Source organism: Citrus clementina, unplaced genomic scaffold, assembly GCF_000493195.1.
Source record: "Citrus clementina cultivar Clemenules unplaced genomic scaffold, Citrus_clementina_v1.0 scaffold_3, whole genome shotgun sequence".
In the NCBI taxonomy this organism is placed as follows: domain Eukaryota; kingdom Viridiplantae; phylum Streptophyta; class Magnoliopsida; order Sapindales; family Rutaceae; genus Citrus; species Citrus x clementina.
In genome coordinates this window covers 11,950,174-11,958,497 of record NW_006262339.1, presented here as the reverse complement: position 1 = coordinate 11,958,497, position 8,324 = coordinate 11,950,174, and the positions used below count along the sequence as shown (strand labels likewise).

General features: G+C 41.4%; 1 pseudogene; it reads right to left on the bottom strand.

The window, feature by feature from the left end:
- Window positions 1-301: 301 nt before the first annotated feature.
- LOC112100309 lies at window positions 302-8,316 on the bottom strand (annotated as a pseudogene).
- Window positions 8,317-8,324: the final 8 nt, after the last annotated feature.

Here is an 8,324-nt window from a genome sequence, read left to right as displayed (position 1 = left end):
TTCAGCTTCAAAGTTCGAGTGCAGGGTCCTCTGTTTCTTGATGCACAGGGCCCCTAAATAATGGTAGCATTAGAGGTTTACTTCTTAAATCTTTAAATATGTCTGCCACCAGATGCTTTTTTGGAATCTACCTTGTAAATTTATTTCTCCACTGACTACTTACAAAGTGAACATCAAACTCTGTATATTTTGATCTAGAGTGAAAAATTTTAACCATAAGAGAAGCATAATGCAAAAGTCCACAACTAAATTTATTTTGAAATGAAATAATTACATTTCAAAGGGAAGAATTTCCCTTTAATCACCACTTGTTTGAAAACAAAGGGTCAGCATCTACAGAAAAAGCAACAGCATTTAAAATTGCCCCTGTGGAAGATGAACCAGTTTTAAAATTGCCACCCACAAAATCAATGCCTTCACAATTTTGAGGTCCGATTGAAGCTCTAATGCCCCCTAATTCAAATGCTACTTCTTTCATTGTAGGTCTCTTCCTCCCATTCAAGTTCAAGCATCTTTTTGCAAGCATAGCAATGGTAATAATCTCTTCTTCCTTGGCTTCCTTAAGAACTTAAGCATCAAGCATATCAAACAAACAGTTCTCTTTCATTGCTCGGAGAAAATACCCTGCTAAACTTTTATCTTCTTCGATGTCAGTTGAACGGATAGGTTTTTGTCCAGTTAAAAGCCCAACAAAAACAACTCCAAAACTATAAACATCACCGTTCTTTGTAAATTGACTTGACTGAAAGTACACTAGATCTAGATATCCAAAAGTTCCTTGTACTCGTGTGGTCAAATGAGTTTGATCAATCGTGACATATCTAGAAGCCCCAAAATCTGAAATTTTTGCTCGAAATTTATCATCCAAAAGTATATTTGCAGACTTGATGTCTCGATGATAAATAGGAATAGAAGTAGTTGAATGCAAATAGGACAAAGCACCTGAAACTTCTACATCAATGCGTAAACGTTCCCATGTGATTGTGAACTCCTCAGTTTGGTCGTGTATATATCGATAGAGAGTTCCATTTGGAATAAATTCATACACCAAAAGAGGAACCTCTGTCTCCAAGCAGCATCTGAACAATTTAACAATATTTATGTGGTTAATTTGAGTTAAAACTACCACCTCATTGATGAATTGCTCAACATTACCCTCATCCACTAATTTGGATTTTTTCACAGCCGCAATTCTTCCATCTGCCAACATTCCTTTGTACACTGTGCCCTGGACTCCTTGACCAAGGATTCGATTGGTATTGAAGTTGTCAGCAGCTATTTCTAATTCCATTGAAGTAAACAATTTTGTTTTCTCAGTATTACCTTCATTTGATGAGGACTGTTGTTGCAATAATAAACCACCATTTCTTTTAAAGAAATTTTGCTTGAGCTGGGTTTCTCTTCTTCTTTTAACGAACTTGTATAACCACCATGTTCCAATTAGTAAGAACAACATTCCAAGCCCACTACTGCAACCTGCAACACTTCAGGCTAAGAATATTTAATGCACATTCGAGGTGATTTATGCCAAGGAACTGTTTAGTCTGTTAAGTTTGTGAGCCTATATATATGGGGTAAGTTATTCTGTCGATAAAATCTGCAAATTCCAATACTTACCTATAATAATGAATTTGAGAGAATTTTTGTGCATACTAAGATTTTGGTTGCAGTATCCAACGCTCGGATTTGAAAAGTAACCTTTGGGACATTCCAATGAGCAATTGTCGCGGCTTGTGGTATTACAGAGCAAGTCTCCTAAACAAACCAAAAAAATGAAATAGAATATCAAATTAAATCACGGCTATACATAAATCTTGCCTTCTTTACATATGCGAATTCTGCAATTACCGTCCCTAATTTTGTGTTAGATACGTAGTTGGTTCGAGGAAATAAAGTAATTACACTTCATATATGAAATTAATTTAATTAGTAGTCGAAACTGTACCTAAGCAATATCCATGGCGGTGTGGGCCAACGCTTGTTTCCCTATTGCAAAGGCAAAAGAGGTCTGAGCTTAATTGTGTTAAAACATATATTGTCCTTGTTACGAGTAGTTTTCGAATTATATTCTTCATAACAATATTGATACAACCCCCCATATTCAGTTGGATCAACCGGATTGTTTACAAGAAGGGCAGCCCATCGATGAGTCTAATTGTGTGCAGCCCATGAAGGAAGCCTCATCACAAGTTGAAGTAGAAGTAGCTCGTAAGAAAGGGTACACAGGCACAAGAGTGAGAAGGCCCCCTAGGTGGTTTAAAGATTATGTCGTATAGTGAAATTGATAGGGCTTTATATTTTGCTGGTATATGTTGCTGTCATATTTTCTGTTACAAAGTTATGCTGAGCTGTATTCTTTTAAACGCCAAAAGACAGAGGAATATATGTATAGCATAACTAATTCGTGTAAGGGGAATCGAGAATGAATCATTTCTTTTTAACTTTCTCTACTCTTCTCTCACTCTCAATCTCTCTCCCCATTCTTGCTCATCTTCATGAGTTTCTTTTGGAGTCAGCCCTCACTCGAAGAGTGCAAATCTTATCCATACATCCTTGGTTGCAGAGAGGTGTATCATTGGTGCTTTCATTGCTATCGTAATGACGGATTCTGAACTTTTAAAGACGATCCAAGAACAGTTCGAGAGCCAAACATTGTCCTTGCATCAAACGCTGCAACAATATATGGCCACGGTAGATTCTCGCTTTGATGATTTGCGTTCATAGATCCATGGGTCTTCCAATCACTTAGGTCGGGTTTCTAATCCACCACACCCATCCTCTTCTTCTAATGAGGTAAATTCCAGTGGTATTGAGTTGTCCCCAGTGCTCCGTTCTATGAGGATGGAGGTGCGTAAGTTTGATGGATCTTACCCAAACGGGTGGGTTTTTCGAATTGAGGAGTTCTTTGATTTCCACGGTACACCGAAAACTCTTCGTTTGCGGATTGTTTCTTTTCATATGGAAGGACGCGCGACAGCGTTGTATCAATGGATGAAAATGAACAGCTTGTTGACAACCTGGAAAGAATTTTTGCAGAACCTTAAACATCGTTTTGGTGCCTCCCTCTATGAAGATCCTCAAGGAAATTTGTCTAAGTTATCCCAAACCACAACAGTGGCAGAATTTCAGACCTCTTTTGAAGATTTAATGAATCGAGTGACTGGAATTTTAGAACCACTTCTGATAAGTTTTTTTATCACGGGATTGAAACTCGATATTCGTCGTGAGCTGCTTTTTGATCGGCCTTCTTCTCTAATGGAAGCATTTGCACTAGCTCGTGCGTATGAAGCCTGTGCTGAGGAGGCCAAACAAGGACACCTTTTTTGCCAAAATGGAACACCATGTCACCTACTCCTACCACAACCTCCCCGTCACACAAATTTCAGCCTACCACATATCCCCTTGCTTCAACCCAACCGCACCATTCCACTGGTATGGCCCAAACAATATCTCATTCCCACAATACTTCCCCACCCCCGAAACCAAACACGTTACCACCACTTCTACCCACACCCAACTTACCGATTCGCCGCCTTACTCCAGCAGAGCTACGTGACAAGCGTGAGAAGGGATTGTGTTATAACTGCGATAAAAAATATAGCGCTAATCATCGCTGTCGTAGTAAGTTTTTGCTTCTTATGGGTACTGATGATAATGAGCTTGTTTCTTGTGAACAAGAATTGCCACTGGATTCTGTCGAAGAGATCATAACAGGGGATATTTCCAGTTTGAATGCTTTGGCGGGTCAAATAAATCCCCACTCATTTCGTTTGGTTGGCGAAGTTGGTTCTCACAGCTTTCAAGTATTGATCGATAGCAGAAGTACCCACAACTTTATCAAACCAACAGTGATAGAGCGTTTAGGCTTACCGATACAGCCAACAACACATTTCCGTGTTTATATTGGCAATGGGGATTTTCTAGTGTGCAAATATTTTTGCCCTCAAGTTGCTCTCACGATGCAGGGAACGATCTTCACTTTGGACCTCTTTGTTCTGCCCATTGAGGGGCCTGATGTGGTGTTGGGAATACAATGGCTGCAATTCTTGGGCCGTGTCTCTCATGATTACTCTGCCCTCTCTATGGAATTTTGTTGGAATGGGGCACCAGTGACTCTTCACAGCGAACTATCCACTACTCCCTCCTTAATCACCTTTCATCAGTTGCAATCTCTAATCCACAGTGCTGACATTTATAGTTTGTTCGCTCTGCAACAGGTACCTGTACCCGGGGAGGAATCAGAAAGTAATCCCAAGAGTTCTTCCTTCGAATTACCTCCACATTTAACCGCACCCTTTGTTGGCCTTCTACACACCTACCTCAACTTATTTCTTCCACCTACTACCCTACCGCCACATCGCACAATTGATCATAAAATCCATCTCCTCCCCAACACCACTCCCATAAATGTCCGCCCATATCGCTACCCCCACTTCCAAAAAAATGAGATGGAAAAACTGATCCGTGAAATGTTAGAACAACGCATCATTCAACCGAGTCAAAGTCCATTTTCTTCATCGGTCTTGTTGGTAAAAAAAAAAGATGGGACCTATCGTTTCTGTGTTGATTACAGGGCTTTGAATGCCGCCACCATTAAAGATAAATTCCCCATTCCGACTATCGACGAATTATTTGATGAATTAGGTGGGGCAGTAATCTTTAGCAAGTTGGATTTGCAGGCTAGTTACCATCAGATTCGCGTGCACCACCGCGACATTTATAAAATGGCTTTTCGCACTCATCAGGGCCACTATGAGTTCCTCGTCATGCCATTTGGGTTAACAAACGCGCCTTCTACCTTCCAAGCTACTATGAACCAGATTTTCGCTTCATTTTTGCGTAAATTTGTGATTTTTTTTTATGACATTTTGGTTTATAGTGCTACAGCAGAGGAACATTTGCGGTACCTTCAGCAAGTCTTGTGGTGCCTTCATTTTCACCACTTCTTTGTCAAGCTATCCAAATGCTTGTTTTGCCAAGACGCTATCGATTACCTAGGCCACATTGTTTCGGCCTCTGGTGTGCGGGCCGATCCTCAGAAAATTACAACTATGGTTCGTTGGCCAACTCCTCAGACTACAAAACAACTTCGAGGTTTTTTTGGGTTTGACGGGTTATTACCGGCGGTTTATTCGTGGATATGCGTCTTTCGCAGCCCCACTTACTTATTTTCTTTGTAAAGATGCCTTCCAGTGGACACCAGCAGCAGCTGAGGCATTTGAAGCTCTTAAAAGAGCAATGGTGGAAGCCCCTGTGTTGCAGCTACCAGATTTTGACTCCGACTTCATTCTTGAGACTGATACCTCTAATGTGGGTATCGGGGCTATGCTTATGCAATCGGGGCACCCCATATCTTATTTCAGTAAGAAATTAGGTCCTTGACTTCGTGCTTCTTCTACCTACATCAAGGAATTAACCGCTATTGTTGAAGCGGTGCACAAATGGCGACAATACTTATTAGGCAGATTTTTTGTAATCTGAACTGACCATAAGAGCATTAAGGAACTTCTCCAGCAGGTAGTTCAAACTCCGGATCGGCAAGTCTACATCAGAAAATTACTAGGCTATCACTTCCGCATTGAGTATAAACCGGGCTGTACCAATCTTGCAGCCGACGCCTTATCACGAATGCATGACGAGGCTAGTGAGGAAACACCAACAGTGACTGCTTCTTGTTTGCCTCTCCTTAGTCACCCGTCGTTTGAGTTGTTAGCAACTCTAAAACTAGAGAATTCCACACTTCCGGAAATGATTGATCTTCATCGTCAGTTTGCTACGAGATCTCTTTCACGGGATTATTCGCGGCATAATGGGGTCCTTTTTTATCACAATCGTTACTATATCAGTCCATCATCATCCTTTAAAGCGGTTCTATTGGCTGAATTCCACTCTACTCCACTTGCAGAGCATGTAGGCATCAAACGCACGCTGGTCTGCTTGGCATCTAATTTTTTTTTACCTAAAATGCGTATGGACGTTGAGCGATTTGTGGTCAAATGCCTTGTGTGCCAACAGACTAAATATTCTACTCAAGCACCAGCAGGTCCACTGCAGCCTCTTCATATCCTCACTTTAGTTTGGGACGAACTCACTATGGATTTCATTACTGGCCTTCCAGTTTCGCGAGGTTTCACGGTGATATTGGTAGTGGTTGATCGCCTTACGAAATCGGCACACTTTGGATCCCTTCCCACTCAATTTACAGCATAAAGACCGCCAAATTGTTCGTGGATATGGTAATAAAGCTTCATGGGTTTCCGACCTCTATTATTTCCGATCGCGACCTTGTGTTCTTAAGCAATTTTTGGAGTTAAGTGGCACTACCCTTCGACACAGTACAGCCTATCACCCACAAACAGATGGGCAATCGGAGGTTGTCAATCGCGGCTTGGAGCAATATCTTCGCACTTTCACCCAAGACAAACCACACTCATGGGTATCTCTACTTGGGTGGGCTGAGTTTTCCTACAATTCTACTTATCACAGCAGCATCAAAATGTCTCCTTTTCAAGCTCTTTTTAGGCGACCACCTCCAGCAATTCCTCCTTACTCAAAGGGCTCTACTTCAATCTAAGCTCTTGATGAAGCTTTAAGTGAACAGGATGCATTACTTCGTTCCTTGAAAGAGAATTTGCGTCAAGCTCAACATCGCATGATTCAAAAGGCTAATGCACATAGACGCAAAGCTCAGTTTGCTGTTGGGGACCAAGTTCTAGTGAAGCTTCAGCCATACCGCCAAAAGACAGTGGCATCTCGTTCTTGTCAAAAGCTAGCTAAACGGTATTATGGCCCCTTTCCTGTACTAGCTCGAGTTGGCCCTGTAGCTTATAAGCTTGCCTTGCCCAGCAGTTCCAAGATCCATCCAGTGTTTCACATTTCACTTCTCAAACCCTTTCTTGGTTCTCATACCCCTGATCACCATTCCTTGCCATCAACTAGTGTGGACAATCAGCCATTATATCTCCCTGCTGCAGTTTGCGCTATTAGAACCGTGCTTAAATAAGGCACGCGATGTCGCCAAATTCTGGTTCAATGGCAGAACAATTCGCCTGAAGATTCTACTTGGGAAGAGTTTGAAACCTTCTGTGAGCTTTATCCTAATTTTCACCTTGAGGACAAGGTGAGTTTTGAAGCTGGAGGGGATGATACAACCCCCCACATTCAGCTGGATCAACCGGATTGTTTACGAGAAGGGCAGCCCATCGATGAGTCTAATTGTGCGCAGCCCATGAAGGAAGCCTCATCACAAGTTGAAGTAGAAGTAGCTCGTAAGGAAGGGTACACAGGCACAAGAGTGAGAAGGCCCCCTGGGTGGTTTAAAGATTATGTCGTATAGTGAAATTGATAGGGCTTTATATTTTGCTGGTATATATTGCTGTCATATTTTCTGTTACAAAGTTATGCTGAGCTGTATTCTTTTAAACGCCAAAAGACAGAGGAGTATATGTATAGCATAACTAATTCGTGTAAGGGAAATCAAGAATGAATCATTTCTTTTTAACTTTTCTCTACTCTTCTCTCACTCTCAATCTCTCTCTCCATTCTTGCTCATCTTCGCGAATTTCTTTTGGAGTCAGCCCTCACTCGAAGAGTGCAAATCTTATCGATACATCCTTGGTTGCAAAGAGGTGTATCAAATATCCTCTAGACTCAGCCCACTTCAACAGTGCAGGAACTTGTCCGAGATCTTTCAAAACGTGAGGATTCTTCATGTACTTTGAGTTGACCCAATCTTCTTCAACAATGGGAAACAGAGTGACATTCCTGAGGAATACTTTTCGGATAAAAACTAGATATTTCTGCATTGGAAACCTGAGTAATATTTTGAGGAAGGGCGCACAGGAAATCGTAGCAACCAGGGTTGAGAGCAGGATCACAAGTGCTAATCGAAAGGCACCCACCAAAAACGGATGAATCATTCTGTCGCTTAATAATCGTAGTATAGTTGTTGCAACCTATGGCTGTGAATCTATTGTCCCACGGAGAAAATGTAAAAGGGCTAACTGAAAGACTGACCCCTTTAGCATTGCTTGTCATGTTGCTGCTCTTCAAAGAAATTACAGGAATGTTTACCCTAATGTTGGATACACCATAAACATGATTGTCCAATACTTGCAGGTTGTTGATGCTCGCAAGAAAAGCTTTTGGGGAGCCAGAAGAGTAATCGCAGATTACTTCAAAACTCTTATCAAAATAGCAACCCTCTCCGATTCCGAAGGGGTACCTGATAGTGGCATTCCCACAATCATATTGGCATAAATCTTTTGATGCTTTGATTGGCCATAATGGCAAAAACATCGATTGCAACAACACCAGATAATGAT